This window comes from Rousettus aegyptiacus, unplaced genomic scaffold, assembly GCF_014176215.1.
Source record: "Rousettus aegyptiacus isolate mRouAeg1 unplaced genomic scaffold, mRouAeg1.p scaffold_m13_p_3, whole genome shotgun sequence".
Lineage (NCBI taxonomy): Eukaryota > Metazoa > Chordata > Mammalia > Chiroptera > Pteropodidae > Rousettus > Rousettus aegyptiacus.
The window spans coordinates 126,099,293-126,124,243 of record NW_023416306.1 but is presented as its reverse complement, the minus strand read 5'-3'; the positions used below and the strand labels follow the sequence as shown (position 1 = coordinate 126,124,243).

The 24,951-nt window shown below is 35.6% G+C and overlaps 2 long non-coding RNA genes across 2 annotated transcripts in view; both read left to right on the top strand.

Annotated features, from left to right (window-relative positions):
• Positions 1 to 16,709, top strand: part of LOC107517616 — an 84,745-nt gene extending 68,036 nt beyond the window's left edge. Inside the window, exon 5 of the long non-coding RNA XR_004950106.1 lies at positions 16,431 to 16,709. This is a non-coding gene — a long non-coding RNA (uncharacterized LOC107517616). The remainder of the gene's footprint in view (positions 1 to 16,430) is intronic.
• On the top strand, positions 537 to 7,473 carry LOC118600441. The gene is made up of 2 exons (XR_004950108.1): positions 537 to 2,715; positions 2,822 to 7,473. It is a non-coding gene; the product is annotated as an uncharacterized LOC118600441 (long non-coding RNA).
• Positions 16,710 to 24,951: the final 8,242 nt, after the last annotated feature.

Here is a 24,951-nt window from a genome sequence, read left to right as displayed (position 1 = left end):
GGAGGATTTAAGTATTCGTAGTGAGGTAGTGTGGATTTAAGTATTGGGAAAAAGAGTTTGAATTGCATTCTTGGGTCATCCATCTACTTACCACCTGTTTGAGGGAGGCCAAGGCATTTGCATGATTGCCTCATCAAGACTGGCAAGGGAACTGTTTCAGGATGTTCTTACCAGAAAATGTGGAGTGAAATCCAGACAGACAAAATTTAAAGATGTTCATTATTTGCTCACTATGTGCTAAGCACTGTGCTAGTCTCTCTGGATCCAAAGATAAATCATGATGTTAGCTAACATGTATTGATCATTTAGCTGGTGCTATGAATTTCCTATGCATTATTTCAGGTATTCTTTGCAATAATACTATAATGTCGGTACTCTTATGACTTAGATCAGTGTTATTGGTTTAACTGTGTTCCCCCAAATCCATATGTTGAAGTCCTAACCCTCGTACCTCAGAATGTGACCTTTTTTGGAAATAGGGTCATTGCAGATGTAATTAATTTATGTAATTAATTAAGATGACATCATTAGTGTGGGCCCTAATCCAATATGACTGGTGTCTTTACAAAAATTTGGACACAGAGACATGCGCACAGGGAGAATGCCACGTGAAGATGAAGGCAGAGATTGAAGTGCTGTTTCTATATAAGTGAAGGAGTGTTAAAGATTGCAAGCAAACCACCAGAAGATTGGAGAAAGGCATGGAACTGATTCTTCCTCACAGCTCTTAGAAAGAAGCAACTCTACCAATACCTCAGTCTTGGATTGCTAGTCTCTAGAACTGTGAAAGGGTAAATTTTTATTCTTTAAGCCACCCAGATCATGGTTCTTTGTTACAGCAGCCCTTGAAACTAATGCAGTTGAGTTTCCTAGAAGGAGAGCCTGGAATGGAATTCTCATGCAAGAGATGTATTGAAGGAGTACCTTTCTAGGCTTCCTATGTGTTTTCCAAAATGGCCACAGCATTTTTTTATGGTCTCATTTACTCTTCATGTTTCTTCTCCACTTGCCACTTCTCCATCAAGAAGTGGAGTCTTTGAACCCGAGAGGACCTTGTATCTTAACTGATAGAACAAGGCAGAAATAACACTGTGTGACTTCCAAGTTAGGTCACAAAAAGCAATTGAGCTGTCATCTAGCTCTTTTTTAAGATACATGTCCTTAAACCCAGTCACCATGATATGAGGAAGCGGAAATCAGCATATTCAGAGAGACCACATAGAGAGGGACTGAGCTCCAGAATGAATGGTTTATCTACTTCCACACAGATTGGTGAGACTTCAGGTGAATATAGTTCCCAAACTTCAATTCAAGTCTTCCATCTCACAAATGTTATGAAGCAGAGACAAGCCACTCCCACAAAGTTCCTGACCCACAAAATCTATAGGCATAATGAATAGTTGCTGTAAGCTGCCAAGTTTGAGGCAGTTTATACTGCAATCATAGCAACTGAATAGGTTTTGTACCTGGGAGTAGGATGTTGGTGTAACAAAACTCTAAAAACATGGCAGTGGCTTTGGAACTTTGGGACAGTGGATGGAAGGTGAAAGTGCCTTTAAGAGACTGATGGCAGAGTCTGATGGCCCTCAAAAGGGCTCTCGGAGAGGGCTTAAAAGAAAGTAAAGAAGGCGTTATTAGAAATAGGAGGAAGAGGATTCTTCTTACATAGTGACAGAATGTTTAGCAACACTATAACGTGCGATAAAGGAGAAAGTAGAAAATATACCTGATGAGCTCGATGATGTAGTTGAGATTTCCTGGAAGAATGTTGAAAGTGCCACCTGGCTGATGCTTCTTGCTTACAGTAAAATGTGAGAAGTCAGAAATAAGCGAAATGAAGAGCTGAATTTGAAAATAAAACTATTGTTTTCAGGCTCTCCCAGATTTCAAAGAGGAAAAAGCTTCACAGCGAAGATCAAATCTAAGGAAGAACTACAAGGTCTATTGTTATGATCTCAGAAAAATCCAAAGTGGTTTCCTCAGACACAATGTCCTCTGAGGATTTTAAGGGCATCTCTATTTAAAGAGGACTTCTAAGAATTCTTAAAGATATTGTCCTTTCAGGAGCCTAATAAGACCAAAGTAAGAGAAGCTATCCCAAAGAGACCCATGGGTATAGATTTTGTTTAATGGAGTGGATTATAAATTGATTCATTTAAAAACTCTACAAAGATTTTAAAAGAATTATATCAACTTGGACTAAAAAGATTGTACAAAAAAAGGGAGCGAGAGAGTGATCTTTGGATCCCAACTTTCTAAGGGCAGAGCAGGCTGAGAAAATTACCTAGCTGTAAATGTGGGCTATTTTCCATGGAAAATGAAAAGGTCAAGAATACAGAGGCAGAGCCAAGAGTCATGGCAAATAATTTTCAGACAATGGGAATGATCCTTCAATCAAGGAACTGGCAATATATGTCCAGCCGGATTTTAGTATTGCTAGGGACCAATGACTTCTGTGTGCTTCGATTGTCTCCCTTTTTGAATGGCAGTATCTATCACAGTTATTTTTGTGCCAACATCATGGCATGTTGGGAATGTATGGAAGAGATTTTTTGTCTCTTTAGTTTATAGGTCTACAGATCAAAAGGAACTGTTCCCAGAGAGCTATATCTGAGGAAGCACATCCAAGGAGTCTTATTTGTACCTAAACATAATCTAAATGACAATGTTTTTCCTTTCTCCTTAAGCACCTAAATAGTGCCTGACACATAGAAGGTGCTTAGAAAATATTTTGCAGTATTATAGTTAACATATCCTTTTATTTATGTAATCATTTACCAAATATTTTCTAAGCACCTTCTATGTGTCAGGCACTATTTAGGTGCTTAGAAAATATTTGGTAAATGATTACATAAATAAAAGGATATGTTAACTATAATACTGCAAAATATGCATTCTGGTTAGTAAAAATAATTATGGACTTGCATAAGGATAGATAAATAGAATTGAGAGTCCACAAATAAACCCATACATTAATGGGCAATTGATTTTCAACAAGGGTGCCAAGACCATTTAATGGGAGTAAAAAGAATCTCTTCAAGAAATTGTGCTAAGAGAACTAGATATCCATAAGCAAAAGAATGAAGTTGTGCACCTACCTCATAACATATACAAAAATTACTTCACAGTGGATCAAGATCTAATATAAGAGTTAACTATAAATTTCTTAAGAGAAAACAAAGGTTTAAATCTCTGTGACCTTGGATCAGACAATTGTTTCTTAGATATGACACCAAAACATGAGTAACCAAAGGTAAAAATTGTATTTCATCAAAATTTTAAAATTGTGTATTTCATAAAACCCTGTCAAGAAAGTGAAAAGACATCTCAAAGAAAGAGAAAATAATTGCCACAATTGGTCTTCCTCCACAACACCTCTTCTACTATCCATTCTAAATTACTCTAATGCTTAACTATTACCTCTACTTGTGCCATTGGCTGACTTGATGGAATAAATAAAACTTCCTGAGAGATCTGAGTCACATGTTTAGCTTTGATTACTACCCATGAAGGTGACAAAATGTAAAATATATGGATAAAATACTAAGGCCTCTTAAGGGCTTATGTTGTGAGGTATGCCAAAGATCGGCATTCTATTTCCCACAGGCCAGATTCGGCCTACCACATGTGTTTGTAAATAAAGTTTTATTTAAAACAGCCACACATTCATTTACATATTTTCTATGTCTATTTTCATGCAATCACAAAAGAGTTGAGTGGTTGACAGAGAATCGATTGCCCGCAAAGCCTATGTATTTACTATTTGGCCCATTACATAAAAAGTCTGCTCTAAGGTAAGGCAATCCTCATCAATAGGCAGGGGCATGTTAAAAGGGTGAAGCTCTCAGAAGGATATTACACTAAATACTCCCTCTACCTTGCCCCTTGGTTTCTGCTGACTACTTCTATATTTTGAGACCACTCAGCCTTCAAAGAATTCAAGATCTGAAAATAATTGTGGCAGAGTCTGATAGTTCTCCAGTATTTATTATTCTCTTTTTCACTAAGAGAATCCTAGGCACATGGCTGCCAAGAATAAAGACAGCGTTTCCCAGCTTCTCTTGCAGCTAGTTGTGGCCATATGACTAAGTTATTATTAATGAATATCATGTCCAGAGACTATCCCCAAAATAAGGGTTATGCCCTTTGGGGTGTATTTTCTCCCTCTTGCTGGTAGGAATGCAGATGCAATGACCAGCTATTCAGCAGCCACCTTGGATCATGCCTATATGGTCATACCTAGTACTAATAAAGAAAGCTAGAAGGAACCTGGTTCCTGTCAAATAGACATTTTACATGCAAAAACAACATCTCGAGTGTTAAAGCTGCTATAAAATTGGGTTTTATGTCTCATGCTACACCACCTCATTTTTACAAATACAATATCATAGACAATAGAATTATGACTCTCTGAAAGCAGGGACCTTGTCTGCTTGCATTGTGGTTATATCTCCAGCATCTAGAATGCTGCCTGGTGCATGGCAGGTACTCAATAAATACTTATGAAGAAATGTATGAATAAAATATTATAATAAAAATGAAGAACCAAGATAAATGACTGTTGCCAGCATATCACACATCTAGAGAATTTTTAAAATTATAATTGAATATAACAAAAATTATTATCTTAACCATTTAAAAATAGTGGTAAAATACACATAACAAAATTTAGCATCTTAACTATTTTTAAGTGTACAGTTTAGTCATATTAAGTACATTCACATCTTTTCACCGCCATCTGTTCCCAAAACTTTTTTCACTTAATGGGTAAAACTCTTTATCCATTATACGATAACTCCCCATTCTACCCTTCCTTCAGCCCCTGGCAACCACCCGTCTACCTTACCTTGCTATGGGTTTGACTAGTCTATGTACCTCATATAAGTAGAATCATACAGTATTTATCTTTTTGTGAATGGCTTATTTACTTAGCATAACGTCCTCAAAGTTCGTCCATGTTGTAGCATATATTAGAATTGCATTCCTATTTAAGGCTGAATAATATTCCATTGTATGTAAACCACATTTTGTTTACTCATTCATCGTTGATGGATACTTGGTTGCTTCCACCTTTCAGCTATTTTGAATAATGCCACTATGAACATGGATGTACAGAGAATGTTTAAAATTTTTTCATATTTCTTAGATTCTCTGATTTACCGAGTCAAAATTTTAAAAGTGAGAGAAGAGTAGGGAACAGTTTAGAAGCCGTATTTTATGTTTTCCAGGTAATTTGGTATATAGATAATGTGGTCTTTGGATTGATAGTTAGGAGTCACTGATCTCACACAAATAAGTATACTAGCCAAGTACAAATAACAACAACAAAATCAACCCAGTGTAATAAGATTGTAAGATGTGAGTTCAGTGTGTGGTTAAAAATCAAGGATAATTTGGATTAGATAGAAATGAGAAATGAAGGCATTTCAGGTTGAAGAAAAAAATAAATTCAGAGATCTAAACGTTACGATTTTACTTTTCTAGGTATTGTTAATTATGGAATCATAGCTCATTCAAAGTCCAAATTGACTCATGGTATATTTTCATTCAGCCATTGTTTAAAACAAGAATAACAACAAAGTATTGTTCTACCAAGTATATGACAAATTTTGTTATATTTATGAAACTCTCATTAGAGCGACAATATGGTCAGCTAACCTCCCCATACACATTTGTTGTTTCCCTGCTGTGAGGATGGAGCACCAGGAAAGAAAAATTGGTGGGGAAATATGATCTTAAAACTGAAATTCATCTGCAATTGTCTTTTGAGCATGATGGACTATGTAATTCGTAGTATAACAAAATTATTCCAAACTCTTTTCCCAATAGTTGAAAGAAAGTATATGTTGAGATTCAATCCAACATTGAAATAGAATTGCAAACGTTTATCAGCTTCTTTGTTGCAGTTTTAATCTAGGGAAATGACTGCCAGAAATCCTGCTCTTTCACAATCATCTCATCTACTTCTAAATCAATACATTGGTCATATTCTGCCCCCTTTGGTTGAGTTACACTAAAAGCAAATTTATTCAACTTTTACCCTCCAAAAGTGTTAATTTAACTCAACTATTTCATTTTTCTAAATAAAATAGTATGTGTCTCTGATATATCGGTTTTTTAAATTTCTCATTTTTATAAATTGCTTGGATATGACCAGGAAAATTTCTCCTTCCACCATCGCTTTAAAATGAATTTTACTAACCTATTTTCATTTTGTAAGTGAACCATTGATACTGTGATTTTCTGCTTCTTTTCAAATGCAATTCAAGTTGTTATTTGATAAAGTGTGATGTTAAATGAAACTTGTTCTGCTCAGAGAATATCTTCCTCTCTTTGACTTCTTTAATTAATTCAACAACAACAAAAATAAAGCACTAACTGTGTCAGGAACTGTAGTGAGCAAAGAGAGTTTCTTACATGTAACAATAGTTAAGAGACAGACTTTATGAGAGAATCTCACAAATGAATGTAAAATTTCTGTACTTACAAATAGGAACTGACTCCATACTGTTCTTTGAGAGTGTTTGAAGAGTCATGGAAGGCATTTGAGCTGAGTTACTGAATAAGTAGGATAAGAAGCATAATTTTGGTGTGTAGTAAGCCAAGAGGATTTCAGGAAGAGGATATGGCATAAATAGAGGTTAAATGGCAGCCTCTATGACTTGAACCCAGGGAGCAAATGCAAATGTGCTTCAAGTTATATTAAGGACTTTTGCTTTTTTTCAGTGTGCAACATGTGGATATTAGCTAAGAATCTTTCAGCCACAAGTGATGGAAAACCAAGTCTAATCTGCCTTAAGCCAAAGAGGGGGGTGGGGGAGGGAAAAGGTCACTGGTTTATCTAATGGTGAAGTTCATAGTTCAGACCCTACCCAAGTACAGTTTTATCCATGGGAGGATGATGTCTTCATGCCTCTGGTCTAGCTTTCTGGGATTCCTTGACTCTCCTAGCTTAATCTTTATTCTGGTTCCCAACATAGTCACAAGAACCAGTCAATGTCCTTGATTGGATTTGTTTAAATTACATGCCCACATTGAACCAATTCCTTTAGCTATGGGGATGCAGTACTTTAAGTGCTTTAGATTTGGGTTAAACGCCCTTCTCTAAAACAATCTCTGTGGCTAGCATGTTATTACCATAAGGAGGATGGGAATTTTCTGGACAGAAATCGTCAGATGTCCAATAGATTTCTGAAGAATTTTAAGCAGGCTAAGAATAAAGGAAGTGGGGGGTGGCTCCATAGTGTAATGGTTAGCACGTCTACTTTGCACACAAAATGTCCTGGGTTCGCGCCCCAGGTGGAGCCACAGACCATACCCCGTGTGCACCAGGCCCCAGGTGCACACCGGGTACACACTGGGTGTGTGTGAAAGGGGATGCCCTGCCTTCAGAGATCCAGTTCTTAAGGGGAAAATGGCAACATCCATGGGTCAGTGGTGGAAGTGCAGGGGCAGGGCATTAAAAAAGGAAGGGAAAAAAATAGAGGAAGTAACATAAACAGATCTGCATTCAGACATGAAAAGAAGGACTTCAGAGTGGAAAATGGATTAAAAGGGAACAGGAGTACATACAAAGAAGACTAATTAGTAGGTTAGAATAGTAGTCCGGCAGTCCAGTATAATGATAGCTTGGACAGAGGAAGTGGCAGCAGAGTTGGGAATAAGCAGAAAGACTCAAGAGATGTTTAGAAGATAAAATAATACAACTTCGTCATTAACTAGATATGGAGAAGTGAAGGACAAAGAAGTTATTAAAAATAACCCCAGGTTCCTGGCTTACACATAAATTGGATAAATGGTGGTGACATTATACTGATAAAAGGGTATTATTAAAAGACCAGCTTTGGGAGATAGACTCAATTTCAGATTAATTTCAGTTGTTTTTGAGACATCCAAGTAGAACTGGCCAGAAGACACTTAAATCGTTTTAATTTACTCAGAAACATTTATTAAAGACTTTGGGGCAAATCTTTCACACTTGGTTGAATTTCCTTAAAACTTTTCCCACTAGAAAAAAAATACAGTAATTCTCCCTTATTTAGGGGGGATATGTTCCAAGACCCCCAGTGGAGAGAGTGGTCATGTGTCCATAACATTCATTATCCAGACCATTTGATATTCATTACCCAGACCACTGGCCATCTGGAAGATTACCATTTCCATCAAATCCAGAGGCTAAGAATGCAGGACTGATTCTTCTCAGAATGTAGTTTTACTGTAAGAACTCTCAACCTTTCTCTTTTCTTTGGAACATGCTGGATATTACCTGGTAATGTTTCCTATTTAAAAATCTAAGATTCTTGAATAAAATTTGTCATTTTTAATTTCAACAAAGCCTCCTATTTCATTTATACTCAGTCAACATACCTTTTAAATAACTCTCTGACTTGTTCATCAGACAAATATTAATTGAGTATCTACTTTATGCAAGATTTTATCTTAGCTGCAATACAGGATCCAAAATATATTAGCTGAGGGTTTGTCGTATATGGCCTTTATTATGTGAGGTACTTTCTTTCTATACTAATTTATTAAGTCTTTTAATCATAAATGGATGCTGTATCTTGTCAAATGCTTTTTCTGCATTTATTAATATGATCATGTGATTTTTATCCTTTATTTTAATTATGTGATATAACACATTAATTGATTTGTATAAGTTGAAGCCCCTGGAATGAACCACACTTGATCATGATGTATAATCTTTTAAATGTATTGTTGTATTCAGTTTGCTAGTATTTTGTTTAGGAATTTTGCATCTGCAGTCATTAGAGATATTGGGATATAGTTTTCTTTTGTTGCGTTATCTCGACCAGGTTTTGGTATCAGGGTAATATTGGCCTTTAAAATGAGTTAGAAAGTATTGCCTCTTAGATTTTTTGGAAAAATTTGAAAAGAACAGGTATTAAATCATCTTTGGATGTTTGGTAGAATTCACTAGTAGAGCCATCTGGTCCTGGACTTTTTACTTTTTGGGAGGTTTTTGATGATCGTTTCAATTTCCTTACTGTTAATTGGTCTATTTAGATTTTTTGTTTCTTCATGATTCACTCTGGGAAGGTTGTATATTTCTAAGAACTTGTCCATTTCTTTTAGGTTAATGAATTTGGTGGCATTTAATCTTGCAAAGTATTTTTGTATGATATTTTGTATTTTGGTGGTACCCATTGTAACTTCTCCTTTTTTCATTTCTGGTTTTGTTTGTGTATTTTCTCTTTTTTCCTTAGTCAGTCTAGCCAGGGGTTTGTCAATTTTACTGATCTTTTTTTAAGGAACCAACGCGTTGTTGCATTCATTTTTTCTATTGTCTTTTTTCCCTCGATTTCATATAATTCTGATCTAATTTTTATTATTTCCTATTTTATCCTGGCTTGGCCTTCATTTGTTCTTTTTCTAGTTTTTTAAGGTGTAATGTTAAGTTGCTTATTTGGGATTTTTCTTGTTTCCTGAGATAGGCAGGAAGCAAAATATAAATCAAAGTTGATGCATCCTATATTGTTGTTTAATATCAAGGAACGGAGATTCTCAATATAAACTCAGATGAGTGGTGATGGGAGTGCTGGTTTTCATTATTCTTAGGGCACATATACAGTTAAAGAATAAAAGAATCTCATGTAAATTCAAGAGGAGCTGTAATAGAGCACAGTCTGATGCAGATTAGAACTGGAAGGTGGTTCTGGATCCAAAGGATGATGCCTCTGGGCATGGATTTTTATATCTCCTCTATATGCTCCACATAGTATTTAAATAGTGTTCAAATAGCGTTTACATATCTCTTTTCCTCTGTCCAACTAAAAATGGTTTTTTAAAAAATATATAGTCATGCACTGCATAGTGATATTTCAGTCAGCAACAGACCACATATATGACATCAGACCCATAAGATTATAACAGAGCTGAAAATTCCTGTCACCTAGTGACATCTGTAGAACAATTCATTACATAAACACTTACTGTTGTGTTACAATTGCCTACGGTATTGTCAGTGTAAGAAATGTCTAAACCTGCATAAAATTTTTATAAGATTTTATTTGAACAAACTGACAGCAATGCCTGCAAACAAGATCTTTAATGCTCCAGAGAACGACAGTTTTGCAGTTTTAAAAAACATATTTAGGCTTAAGGAGGGAATGTAAGGTAGATTACATGAAGGTAGGAGAAAGCAAGATGGGGTTTGGATTACTGGATAGTTAAGATTATGTGTTCTTTTGAGGGTGGTTATTCCTCTGAAGGGTTGAAAAGGAGGATTACTTTGGCATTCAAAGATGTGTTAACCTAGATGTACAAGAACAATGGACAGGGCTTGCTTAAGGCATAGATGAGCCTTTTACAAAAGAAATTATATGCCTGCGGCATGTCTACTCACCATGACCTGCCCAGTTAGGAATTTATGATCAGATAACCCTCTGAGCTTACTTTCCATAGAATCCCTTTTCCCTCCACATTTCCTACAGAACAGTAGGCTATGTCACAAGGCCTAGGTATGCAGTTGACTATATCATCTAGGTTTGTGTAAGTGTACCCTATTATATTCACACAATGTGTTCCCCAACAACACATTTCTAAGAATGTATCAAGTGGTGCAACTGTACTTCCTATTTAAATACCTGAGGAAGGATCTCTGTTAGACTCTATTGATAACTATTGTGACATTTTAGCAGTTTCTTAGGTTGGGTTCCCACAGTAGCTGACTTGGAGGCAAGAATTTGAGAGCTGGTAGTTTACTTGAGAGGTGGATCCTGGAAACACTTTTAGGGAAACAGGGACTTGAGATAAGGAAAGAAAGGAAGCCAATAAAGGATTCATTGTTGGGCAGGTCACTGCTATGGGCAACTAACTGTGCCAAGGGGGAACTCTTGGAGACAGTGTAGAATATTCCTCAGAGTTGCCACAGTAAAGAGGCAAAGAAGTTGGGTATTTGTCCTTTAACTTCCATCTTTCATTGGCAGAGGGCTGATTCCAGGATTGTTAACTTATACGTAGCCAGCCTGCTCCATTTACCTTAAGTAGAAAGTGGCAGGTGCTTAGAGCAGAATGTTGTCGACATAATGTGATTCGGAAGGTGTGAAAGGTATATAGGCAGGGAACCAACAGCATCGATTATAGGCAGAACCCTGTTCTGGTCAAATCATAGGTTTATGTCTTTTGGGTCAGTGGCTAATCAGCTCTGTCTCCTATAAGGATTGCAGTTATGTGATATTAAACAGAATTTAATAGGCTGCTTTTTCAGGAGGGATGTGCTCATGGCAAAAACTATTGATTAACATGTCTAGTACAAGAAGATAAAAATTATGAAGATAATTACAGCAGCGGACCATTTATCTGTAAGTCTAAACACCACAGCATCCAAACAACAGGACTATTAAAAAGAATAATGAAGTTTAACTGGTGATAGCAATAATGTAACAACTATGTCACTGGTAATGCATATATTGTGATAATACTTATTTATTTTGTAGGTTTAGGCATACAAAACCTGTTTTCGAAGTTTTGTATTTCAGTTATGCAAATACATTTTATATGGGTCCCAATACAAAAAATAGAAGAAAAATCCAGAAACTGCATTCATTATTTCATTCCTTCAAGATTGAGTACAAAAGTCTGTATGGCAGGGGCATGAGCAGTGGTTGTGATGAGTTGGCATACAGTGTTGGAGCCTGAGCAGCATGAGAGGGCATCTACGTGGGGAGGTGGCAGCTTGGAACAGGGTCTCAGAGTATGAGTGGAATGAGGAGAGAGTTCACATGGAGGGACAGCAGCAACAGTGGGAAAGCAGTTATAACCAGCGTTATTGAACAAACCTGAATACCAGTGAACAATGTGGAGGTTATGGGAACCCACCCTCTGCACAGTCAGAAATCTGTGTATAACTCTAGACTCCCCCAAAACTTAACTACAGTCACTGGTACCTGTGGTGGATTGGTTCCAGGTCCCTCGCACATACCAAAATTTGCAGGTATTTAAGTCCTTTATATAAAAAGGAGTAAAACAGTGCAAACAGTTGGAACTGTGTATGCACGGATTCATAACTGGAGATTGAAAATACTATTTTTGATTCATGGTTGATTAAATGAATGGATTTCAAACTCAGGGATATGGAGGGCTGACTTTTTGCAAATATCTTCTCTCATTCAGTTGGTTGCCTCTTTGTTTTGTTGCTGGTTTCTTTTGCTGTGCAAAAGCTTTTTAGTTTGATATAGTCCCATTCAATTATTTTTGCCTTGTCTTTGAGGTAAAATTCATTAAATCCTCTCTAAAACCATGAATTTAATGTCTGTGTTTTCTTCTATGCAAGTTATTGTTTCAGGTCTTACATTTAGGTCTTTGACCCATTTTGCATTAATTTTGGTGTATGGTGATAGATAGTCTAGTTTCATTCTTTTGCATGTGGCTTTGCAATTTTCTTAGCATCATTTATTGAAGAGGATTTCTTTTCTTCGTTTTTTTGGGTCTTTTGTCCAAAATTATTTGAATGGAAATTTTGATTAATTTCTGTTTCTTGTTTAGCTTGTGGCTATATGATTTACAGTGACAATTGTGACCATAATACATGAGATTTTGACAGGTTTTCAAAGGAGGAAAGTTGTTGGTAAAAGTCTTACAGGAATTGATAGCACTCCCTGTAGTGAATTTAAAATGGCCCCTAATTCTTTGCAGCTCCTTCCATTAAGAGGTGGAGTCTATTGAATCTGTGCCAGCCTTGTGACTTTGACCAGTAGAATATGGTGAAGTGACTTTATAGCTGAAGCCTCAGAGATGTCTTGATGCTTCTGCTTTTTCCCCACCGAAAGCAACTACCATGTGAGAACCCCCCAGCTAGCCTATTACAGAGGCTATGTGCAGGAAAACTGATGCGCCCAGCCAACAGCCACACTCAACTGCCAGACATGTGAATGAGACTATTCAGGACAATTTCACCCCCAGCCAATTTGCCAATAGACTACAAACATGTGTCAATCCATCCAACCATGAGGAGCAGAGAGACAAGTCACCTCCATTGAGAGCTCTGTCCAAAATATGAACCTATAGAATTATAAGCCTTAATAAAGCAAGAGTCAACAAACTATGTATGACCTGCAGGCTAAATCTGACTTACTGCCTCTTCATAAATAAAATTTTATTGAAACATAGCCACACCCCTTTGTTTACATTATATCTGTAGTTGCTTTTGAGGTAAAATAGTAGAGTTGAGTAGTTGTGACAGAGATTATATTGTCTACAAAGTCTAAAAATATCTACTATTTGGCCCTTTACAGAAAAAGTTTGCCAAGCCTTAATTTAAGCCATTAAATTTTTGGATGGTTTGTTATGCGGCAGTAGATAACTTAAACATTCCCTTCGTAGCAAAAGATCAGTCAAAATCCTAGCATGAACTATAATTAATTTCTGTAATTTTATGTACACATGTTGAGACTGGTGAAGGCATTTAACTTTATCTAGACCAACATCTGTTTTCATATGAATAACAGTGTCATTTTTCTAAATAGAATATGTTAATAATGCTGGGCACAATATCCACTTTCTTGATACAAAGCACTTTTTGAATTTAATAACCAGATAAAATTCAATATGGCTCTTTTCCACCCTCAGAAAATGTTTTATTTAAAAATTATTCATGCCAAACTGAGTTTAACTTGATGTCAGAAATGAGCCTTGATAGTACATGAAAGTCTTTCAAAGTATAATAATTCACTGCAGAAAGCAACCTCTAAGTATTACTGCTACATTTTCACAACTTTTGCCCAATAGTTGGCCCTTATCTTATTTTTTTAAAGAAAAGTAAAATATTAGCCTGTCTTCAACCTTCAAAGAGATGAGCCATATTTTCTGACTTGTACAAGGTATTTTAAAAAACTAATTTTCGGGATTGGCAGATCTACTGTGTAATCCTGGCTTGTTGAAATGTATATGAATAGGTTTCTATGTGAGCTTGGGAAATATGAATAAATATAATGTGTAAAACATTGTCAAACCCAAATATTTATCTGTATACTACAGAAGTTTACTATCTATTCTTCTATGTCTAAATACATCTGTTATTGCTGATTAAGTGTTACTATTTCTGCAACAAACTATAAAATAAAAGTAAAAGAGATGAGAAATATAATGTATTTTTTCTTGCAGCTTTAAAGAGGTATGAAATGTATGGCAAGACATGACCATACATGGTTAAGTCCCCTGAGTCACTTTTGAAGCATATAAAACTATGAGAGGAAAAACTAGTTATAGAAACAATATGAAACTGGGAACCTGAGTGCCGTCAATGTGAGTTATGGTTCTTAAGGCCTAACTCTAGGTTAGCAATCTGACTTAAAGGATTTTCCTCCAAAATATTTTAGATTGTCCATTCACATTTTAAGAAAAGCTTTCACAATTCCTAACATGCTCTCTGCCTTTCCTGCATGCTTGATATTTATAACACAGACCCAATATTTAACATTATATTTAACAACATATTATACTTTTGTTTTTCTGGAATCAGAATTGTAGGATTTCAGGACTAGAAGAGACCTTTCTGGTTATCTAGTTCACTTGATTCATTTGACAGAAAAGGAAATTATTTCTTTGTGTGTGTGTGTGTGTGTGTGTGTGTGTGAGTGAGTGACCTCCAAAGGGCCAACTTATATACCATTTTGCATATGTCTAAGAAAATACCAGATCCTTAGTTCTTTTGGGTGGAACAGAATTCATGTGCATCAATATCTTCAAGGTGAATTTACTATTACCAGTGATTTAATGGTGAAGTTGAAACTATTCTGGTTGTTTACAGATTACGAGAGCCCTTAAAGACCAGCAATAAAATTCAAAGGAATCTAAAAATTAAAATAAAATTTGAATTTGTCAGTAGCTTTGTGTATAGTGTGAATTGTGTATCCTCATTGAAGTGCTAACCCCCAATACCTCAGAATATGACAATATTTGGAGTCAGGGGTCTTAATGAGGTAATTAAATTAAAACAAGGTCATTAAGGCAAACCTTAATCTAATAAGACTGGAGTCCTTATAAAAAGAGGAGACACAGACACACATGGAGGGCAGACTATGTGAAGACATTGGGAAAAGATGGCCATCTTCAAGCCAAGAAGCAACGCCTCAGAGGAAAGCAATCTTGTCAGTCCCTTGATCTTGGACTTCTAGATTTCAGAATTGTAAGAAAATAAATTTCTGTTGATTAAGCCATCCAATCTGTGGTACTTAGTTATGGCAGCCCTAGAAAACTAATACACCTTGTAAAACTGTGGTATCCAGGGCTGAAGATGACCAAGTGACACGATTGTCATCTTTATTATTGTGAACACTAACTATAGTTCTGTTGATGTGACATAAGATTTTGTAAACTGTATACAGACCAGATATTCTGTGACAGTTTCTCAGGTTAAAGTTCCATCTAAAGACACATATTTCAGACATCCAAAAATAATTAGAAAAATGTTTAAATTTTACTTAAGTCACTGAACACACAAAATGACATGATATTCATAACACATGACACTTTCTTTAAAACTTCTTCATCTAAAAAGCCTTCCTTGCCACACATAGCAGCTAATCCAATTTCTTTTTCTTTTCTCTCTTTTATAAACTTCTCAAACTTTTTCTCCCCTAACTCTTACTGGCTTTCTTAATGCCTGCTCTCATTTTCATTATCTCTCCAACTTTTCCAATAGATCAATCAAACTTCTTTCCTCTTACTCACTCCACCAGTTTCTTTAAAAGGCCAGGGAACTGACATTGCCATGAAAGAACTTGATGAGGAGGAAGGGGGGAGGCTGTGAACAGTCAGACATCAATTTTTTTTCTTGTCAAAAATGCATTAAGCTTGTTGGCAGCTGTTTCACATTGTTGCTGATGTTAAGTTTATAGGAAACTAAAATGTTTTAGTGTTTAAGTGTTAAGTGGAATCATCCCTATCCTGTACTTAGGTCATTTATTATTTTTTTTTATATTAATTGCAAAACTTTTTTATTTCTTCCTGATAAGTTTCATCTTTTGGCCCAGTGTTCCAAAATTCCAGGATCTTTTTTTCTTTCATCTAAGACATTAAACATTATTTCTAGTTTTATGAATTTGATAGCCTGGAACCACTAGCTGAGAGTGAGTCAGCAATACAGTGTGGCTGGTTTTATAAAGCTAACTGTGATAGTGAAATATATTAATAGGTCTATGACATCCAAGGGCTAGGAAAGTATCCCTCTGCTAAACTTAGAATTGGTAACACCCTGAAGTATCATGCCAAGTTTGGGCACTGGCATTTTAATGGACATGTGAAATGGCAGGGAGATTCGGGTGTAGAGTAACAAAAAATGAACCAAAAAATGAAGTGAAATATAGTTAAAGTAGTTGAAATTATCGAAACCAAATAAGAAAAACTTTTAAGCATTTATATAAAGCTTCTATAGACAATACATTCACCTATTGTTCTTTGGTTTCCAGGGTGTCCAGGACAAAACAAGAGGATGTAGCCTTCAGAAAATGGGAATCAACATAAAGGTCTATTAATAGAATTATTTAAATAAAATATGGTGCCTCCATATAATGAAAGCCAATATGAAACACTTGGTAAAACACAGTGAATATTTTTTTGTCACCTAAGAGTAAGGAAGGCTTTTCAAAGAATTACATAAAACCCAAGCCATGAAATAAAATATATATATATAACCTTAAAATTTCCACTAGGAAAAAATAAAACTAGAAAGTAAAAAAAAAAAAAAAGTCAAAGTAAATAATAGACAAAGGCCCAATTTCTTCAATATACAGAAATTAATAATTTAATAAGAAAATTCTAATAACTCATAGAGAAATCTGCAAAGAATTCAAAGAAAATGTTTATATTAATATAAATATAAATGGTTAATAAAAATAGTAAAAATTATTTAACCTCACTAATAAAGAAATGTATGTTGTAAGCTTAGTCCATCTGTTCTTCTATGTTTGTTAAAAGTATTCACCTCTCTAAAGTAAACATTTAAAATGTAACAATTTTTGTAACAATTATTTTAAACATCTGGAAGCTGAACAATGTGAATTAGCTGGGGCCTCTAGAAAGCTAAAATTTCTTGTGCTCATTAAAAAAAAAATACAAAGAAATGTTATAACTGGAATTACATATAATTTTAAAAATCCTGTTAAAATGGGAAAGTTGAAAAAATTTGACAGTACCTAGAATTATCAAGAATAGAAGTAAGCAGGCACTCTTACATACCATTGGTGGTAATATGAATTGGTATAACCTTCTTAGAGATTAATTTGTCAATACTGATGAAAATTTAAAATATTTACACCCTTTGATCCAGGTATTCCACTTCTAAAATTTATTGTACAGATATTCCTGAACAAGTATGGAAAGAAAAAGGCAATTATAATATTGTTATAGCAAAATATATCTAAACGCCCATCAATTAGAAACACTTTAAGTTATGTCTCATATAGTATGAAATTTTAGGCAGCTGTTTTATGCTCTTATGTATTCCTATGCACACAGACATGGGAAGATATCTTAGATATATTATTAGATGAAGAACACAGTTTAGAAAACATTATGAATAATATGATCTCACTTGTGAAAAAAAAACATGTACAAGGCTACATTCTAGGCTGGTAGTCGGGCCTATTTTCCCTAAACAAGAGAATGGAGGGTTCTCCTTAAGTGCAATTGATCAGTCTAAGGGAAAGTACTTGCAGTTAGATTTTGGGCTTCTGTTTTTTCTATAGCAGAGAACTCATTAATCAACAAGCTTCATTCAGGTACAAAGGGCTTCTAATCAAGTCAGTTTTTTAGTAATTCCCTAATTATGAACAAAGAAGATTACCAGATATTTGAAGAATGCTTCCAGCAAAGAGAACACACTAGGAAAACAAAAAACAAACAAACAAACAAAAAAACAAAAAAATACAAAAACAATACCCAGAGAAGAAAAAAGAATTTTTAAGGCATTAATAGTTTATGCTTTAGTTAATAGCTTTAGTTTCAGTGACACAAGCGAATTCTCTTTTATTTTTTTTAAAAAAAAAAAAGTCGAAAAGAAAGAAATGAAGGAAAGAAAAGGAACTTTCATGGATAATAAAGAGCCATGGGAAAATAGAAGAGTTGCAAAATAAAGTTGAGGAAATCTCCCAGAAAACAATACAAAAAGACAAGAGATGAAAAAGAGGAAAGACAAGAAGATAAGATTATTAGTTCAAGAAAGCCAATATCTGAATAATAGAAGTTCCAAAAAGAAAAAAAAATGAAAAGGATGGAAGTGATCACAGAAAAACAAAATTTACCCAGAATAAAAGGATACAAGTTTCCAAACTGAAGGATCATAAAGAACGGAGTAAGTGACCAGCACACTAAATGAAAAAAAGCCCTATACCAAGGTATACCATTGTGGAATTTCAAGTCCCCAGGCATAAAGAGAAAAAAAACATGGAAACAAACCAGATAATATATAAAGTTTTAAGAATCGGAATGGCAGATACGTCAATAACAATTCCGGAAGCTAACAATGGAGGAAGGCCTTCAAAATTCCAAGGAAAAATTGTTTTCGGTGTCACATTCTTTACTCAGCCAAACTACCAATCAGGTGAGAGTAGTGTATAATAAAGGCATTTTCAGTCATTCATGAGCACAGAAAATTTACCTTCCGTGCAAAGTTTTTCAGGAAGTTATTCAAGTACGCGTCATTAATAAAGGCATAAAACAAGAAAAAAGTATTGGAGTTCAGGAAACAAGACCTCCAAGATAGGAAAGAGGTGAAAGGACTTTCCAGGTTGGAAACAAAGCTTGATTCAGTTTCCAGTTCTGATAGGAGCAAGATTGTGGAGGACTCCAAAGGGGATATTGTCAAAAACAAATAAACAAACCAAAAAAACAAAAATGAAAATCCCTGATATATTTATCTGTACTGATTTAGGTTTTACAGCTATATTGGAAGGTTTGGGATCAGTTCCATAAAAACTAAGCAAATAGGAAAAGAAAACACAGGCAGTTATGGACTCTAGAAAAAACAAATGTTGTACTAGAAATGAAATGTAGTACAGCTTGAGTTTTTTTTTAATTCGGGATAAAATCTACATAAATACAATTTACCATTTTACTCATTTTTAAGTGTATGGTTCAGTGGCATTAAGTACAATCACATTGTTGATATTTTAATGTAAACATCAAATGATGACTTAGTAAAAATTGTTATATTACTCCAAGAGGAGAGATATATGTGTGTACATTGAGGGAAGAGTTCATGAGTTATCAGTCCTTCTATTCCATTTTAGGAGGGATTTTCATTGTCTGAAATGTAAAACCCAGAAATAATCATAAAGGCATATAATTTAGAAATACATAGATCTATTCCAGGAGAAACAATTAAGACAGTTGCGAGTATCTGACCCTGGGCATTGAAAATTGAGGGCGGGGCGGGGGGCTAATACTATTTTTCATTAAAAATCTTGTAGTGCTATTTGATTTTAAAACTACATGTATGCATATATATAATTTAAATAAGATTACAATTTAAATTTAAAAAAATGACTGGAAAAGAAAGCTATTATGGTTCATTTTAACCAAAAACAAGTTCAAAGCAATATGTACACAGTGATACCATTGAAAATTGTACACAATCTATATGCATAACAGAAAGACTGAAAAGAAAGAACATATACCAAAAGGTTAATAGTGGGTATTTTGGACGAGTCCCATTTCTTTTTTGGTTGATCTGTATTTTTCAAGTTTTTTTGTACAAATAAACAAGTAATACTTTTGAGATGAGAAAGAGAATCATCAAAACATTATTATTTATATCAACAATAGAGGATATAGGTTTAATTTGGTAGTAGGAGAGACTTAATTGGCTATTAGAAAGCACTTACCTCTACAGGTAACTAAACATTTTTCTGACCTTTTCTTATTCAAGAGAGGATAAGCGGACCCAGGAAAGGAAGGAGTCAAGAGGGAGGAGGGGCACATGCTAAAAGAGAACTGTTGAAAGCTCACAGGATGAGGGGCGTACAATATGAGAGCCATACAATATGACAGAATAAGGGAAACTTGAAAAATATAAAAACAAAATTAAGTCTCAGAAACCCTGGAGCCTAAATAGGACTATGCCTGGCTTTCAGTCATGGGTGTGGAATCTTGCTGAAAACTCATTAAGAGGGGAAGGAATGAAGTCATTGGGCCACACACACTGGTATAAATTCCAAGTGAGAAGAAAGGAATAGAGGGACAAAAGAAAAAGAAATATTCTTGGCAGTGGTAACTTTTATCATTAACAAAGCATGGGAGAAAAATGGGTCTTAGACAGCCTATGCAAAACAACCAGTACTTTCTGCTGAAACCCTGCCCTTGGCTACATTTGTGGGACTTGGGAGCTTTCTGATCAGTTGACTTGCCAAATGTGATGGAATAAAGTACTTTCTTTTCCTAATGCTGGGTTATAGCCAGGACCACGTGCCTGATATCCCATCATGGAACTTTGGATATATTTTTCCATGAAAAAATTGGACGGATCAACTTTGCCTTTGGTTTATTTCTTCTTGCATCTCCAGGCTCATCAATCCTCTCTGAAATGCTATCATCCAGCTATACCAAAGACTTGCAATTGCCTGAACATTCTGTAGAAAAAAGACCATTAGTTGCCTACACCAAATGTATTCATTCTCTCCCTCCTTTATTTTTAAGGAAATTTTGATTTTGTTGGGAGTAATTTTGTGCCCAGCTTAAAAAGGATAAAATAAATAAAAGAAAACCTTTATTTCCCAGCTTCCTTTGGAATATAATGCAAAATAAGCTCAAAGACCTAGGACCCGATACCCTTGAGTCACTAAATCGATGCCAGGAACTGGTAGATGTCCTAATATGTGGGAAAATTAAATAAATCCCAATTTTGTTTAAACCACTGTTATTTTTATTTACAGTTAAATGCAGCCAAGTGCAATCCCTCTCTTTTTAATATTTATACATACGATTTCCCCTGCCTATATATTCTTCCTCCACTGGTGTAACAGATAAACTACAGTACTCCAAGACTCATGTAAAGGGATTGTTTCCCTGTGGAGCTTTCCATTACCTCTGCAAACTCAGATAGGTATACATGCTTTTGTGTTTCCATTACACTTTGTATAAACTTCTAGCACTTACTGTAAACCTTTTAAATTATCTGTGTATTGACATGTCTCTGATACTCAACTTTGAACGTTTCCAGAGCAGGATTGAGTTGTGTCTACTTTTGCATCTCCTTGCACAGTCACAGACCTAGGTAGGAGCTCAATAAATATTGGTTAAATGTATATTGAAGAAACTCAGACTGTCTAGAGAACCCAAAGTATCTGTTAATTTTCTGATTGTAATTTTAATCTTCCAAATGCAAATGTGATATAATTTTGACTTCTGTGTTATAGACTTTAGCATCACATAAAATATTGAAATGAACTATGTGGGTGCTCAAATTTTGTTTCTACCACCAAGTTTTCCCCTGATTTCACAGAATTGGAGTGGATCTTTCTTTTTTTTTCTTGATTCCTACCTTTCTCATTTAACTCTTTTTTTGCATTTAATTTTACTTTGTTAACTACTTATTTTGTCTCTTCCATACTACTAGATAGTAAGCTCCTGGAAGTTTTGACCATGCGTTTTCATTTTTGAAGCCTTTTTAGTATCTAGTATAGACAGGGTAGCAGGTGCTCAATCAGTAAATGAATGATAAAATGTCCAAATCACTTCTTTTTGTTCTCTACTTTCCCTTCACATATGGCAGTATGGGAACAATGGTAGCTTTGAAAGATTTATTAGCATTGTTGTGGAATTGACTGGAAGGTGGAGGGACCTACATGGTAGAAAGAGCAATTAAAGGAGCTCAGCAAAAAGTTGAAGGGATGAAGTACATATAAAAAGTTACAAAACAGTCACAGGGACTTAGAGGGGAAAAAAAGTGCTCAGCAGTTTTGTAATTCTAAGGCAGTGGGGGCCTTGACAAGGTGGGCAATGGTGACGTTAAAACATAAGAACAGATTTTAGGCACATACGACATCTGGGTAAGATAGTGTATGGTGATGGGTGTATACTGGTGAAAAGGAAAATATGACATATGCCCTACTAAAGGAAAGATCAAAGCGGGAAAATATATTTAAAAACCTAGTTCCTTCCTACATGCAGGAGTTTTTCATTTTTATGACCCAGCATGTTCCTTTTAAAGGCTGTTTAAAAGCAGATCTGTTTAATGCAGACCGAGTCAAGAAATGGTGCTGATAAAATTGGTTCGCCTTTTCTAGCCCTGTGCTTTCCTGCTAGCCAGCTTTTTGGCCAATCGAGTGTCCGTGGCCAGTTGGACAATCGTCATTAACTTCTATAAATCTCACTCAACCAGCAAAATAAGGACAATAATACTATTTCTGCCTGTCTTGCAGAAGTATTACAAAAATCAAATTATCCTATATGAAATTACATTAAAAATATCTATCATCTACTATATGTAAGCTCTGTGCTAGGTGCAACAGGAGACATAAAGATGAGACAAAAGTCCCTCTCTATGGAAGACTGAAACAAACGCAAAAAATAAGATGATGAAAATACAAGAAGGGATTTTCTTAAGTGTCTTAGGTAATAAAGTCCACATGGGTTCAAATAAATGAGGATGGATATCTTGAGGATAAACTGAAGAGTGGCTTCATAAATGAAGGATCATTTAAGGTAAGTCATTAATAGATAATGGAGGATAAATGAAAATAATTCATCCATTCATCCACTCATCTATTTATCTATTCATCCTACAATACTGGGGATTCTGAGACAGATCACAGAGATAAATAATACTCTGCCCTTGTGTAGCATCCTCTGTGAAGGAGCTATCCAGAGCACAGGGGGATTGAATGAAAAATGATTAATTCAGTACTGAACAAATTAAGACAATGGATGTAAACTGCATAAAATCTAAAGTAAAAGACAACTAAGATGAAATGCAGTAGCTACATATACAGTGGCAAAGGGTAGGGACTGCATGTATAACTAGAAGATTTCTTCTATTCAGAAGGTAAGGGGGCTTCAACTACATTCAATAAGCAAAGATAAGATCTGGGAGACAGAAAATATTTAAATGGTTAGTGAACAATTTGAACTAAAGCATACTTATTTGCACATATATTCTATTTATTGGTTCTTCTCTCTTGGTTGTCCTTCATACACCCTGCCCAGGGTTTTGAAAGATGGAGCACCAATGAAACTCCAGGCAAAGCTATAGACTTCTAGGTTGCACAGTACACGTTCCTCTCAGTTGTTTCCCATCTATGACTATCAATGTGGAGTTGCTTCTTTATGGTGGATCTTGAGATTTTTTTTTTTCTCTTTCCTTCCACTATACATCCTTGATGGCTGATCCTCCTCTCATGAGGAAGATAAAGTTTATAAAGAAAACTATGGGGCTAACATACAATCTAGATCCCACTCAAAGGGGAGAGAGGGAGAGACAGAGAGACAGAGACAGACAGAGATTGAGAGAGATGGGCAAGACAGAGGAAAGGAATGAGAGGAGAGGAAGAGAAGAAGGAGAGGGGAAGGAGAGAGATGGGTTGGTACTGACTGGCTTTTATGTACAGGAAGGCTGTGTAATGTGAAGTGAGAACTAACTATTGCTATTTCTATTCCTATAATGAAAAAGCAGAAATTGTTTTTGCAAAAAGAGGACATGGGGTAAGAACATAAAAAGTAAGCATTCTAAAGCTTAAACAAGTCAGGAAAGATGTATTATTCGCCATTGTGATCAAGGAATTCAGTAAAATATGAAAGACCTCTTTCTTCCTGATCCCCAGGACCTATATAAGCCTCCTCTTCTCCATCCTTCCCCTTTCTATAACCTATAGACGCCAGTTCTACCTCTTCATTAAATCAATTATATATTGTCCCTTAGATCCAGAGGGGAATCTTTCACCATCCCAAACGTTTTCATTTATCAAGAGGAATTCGTCATCTGCCTCTGTCACAACCTTCACACCCCATCCTGCCTTGCTCTTAGTATTCTTAATTTGAGTGCATCCATTTGGTTCCCCATGACAGGAACCTTAAACTTATCTTTGAATTCTAACATGACTACATCCCTGCTAACTCAGAATCTTTCATGATTCCCTTCCAAACTACAGCCTAATTGTGGCACACTATAAAAATGCCTGCAGCATTGCTCTAGTGGCTCAGGAATTCTGACTATTTCCTCCTGCTGTCAGCTTTGAGCCTTCTTGTTCTGGTCCGAGTGTATCCCAGGATCTGTCTTGTTGCCACACACTTGGATTTCATATTGACCAGCAAGTGTCTTCAGAATGATGTATCAGTCCAGTGGAATGCTTGGTATTCTATTTCACTTTGATCTATGGTTGTGTATATTAAATAGACTTGGTATCCTAAATGTGAGCTCCAATTTTCCCATATGCTGACATTTAACCCTGGTATGATCATACTCTGCTCTCCCAATTCTTTTGACTCTCCATCCAACCTGTGTGTTTTCTTTGAGGCAGAAGGGTGTGGTAATAAAATGAATACTTGGAATCAGCAAAGTTTCACCTCTCAGTTCCATTCTTTCCTAATCATGGAAACCCTGGAAATTCACTTAAGCTCTTTGAACTTCAGTTTTCTTACCTGTTCTGCATATGTAGTGGATGTATAAGGACTGGAGCTGGGCCACCACTCAGCTGTGCTCCCTGCTACATAGTTCAGTCAGGCATTGGTACCCACTCCTCCTCTGAAACTGCCTTTACTGAGATCTCTTGCTGAGGTCACTACTTCCGTCTTTCCAAATCCATTGGCAGTCTTCATATTCAGTGTTCATATTATTCCACTTCTCAGCAGCACTTGACACAGCTGATTACTTTACCTTTCCTAAAATACTTTCTTCATTTGCCTTCTGGAAAGCCACAGCTCCTAGTTTCCCTTCTATTTTCACTGACAGACTAGAAGTCTTTGCTAATTCACTTCTTGTCGAAATACCCTAAGACT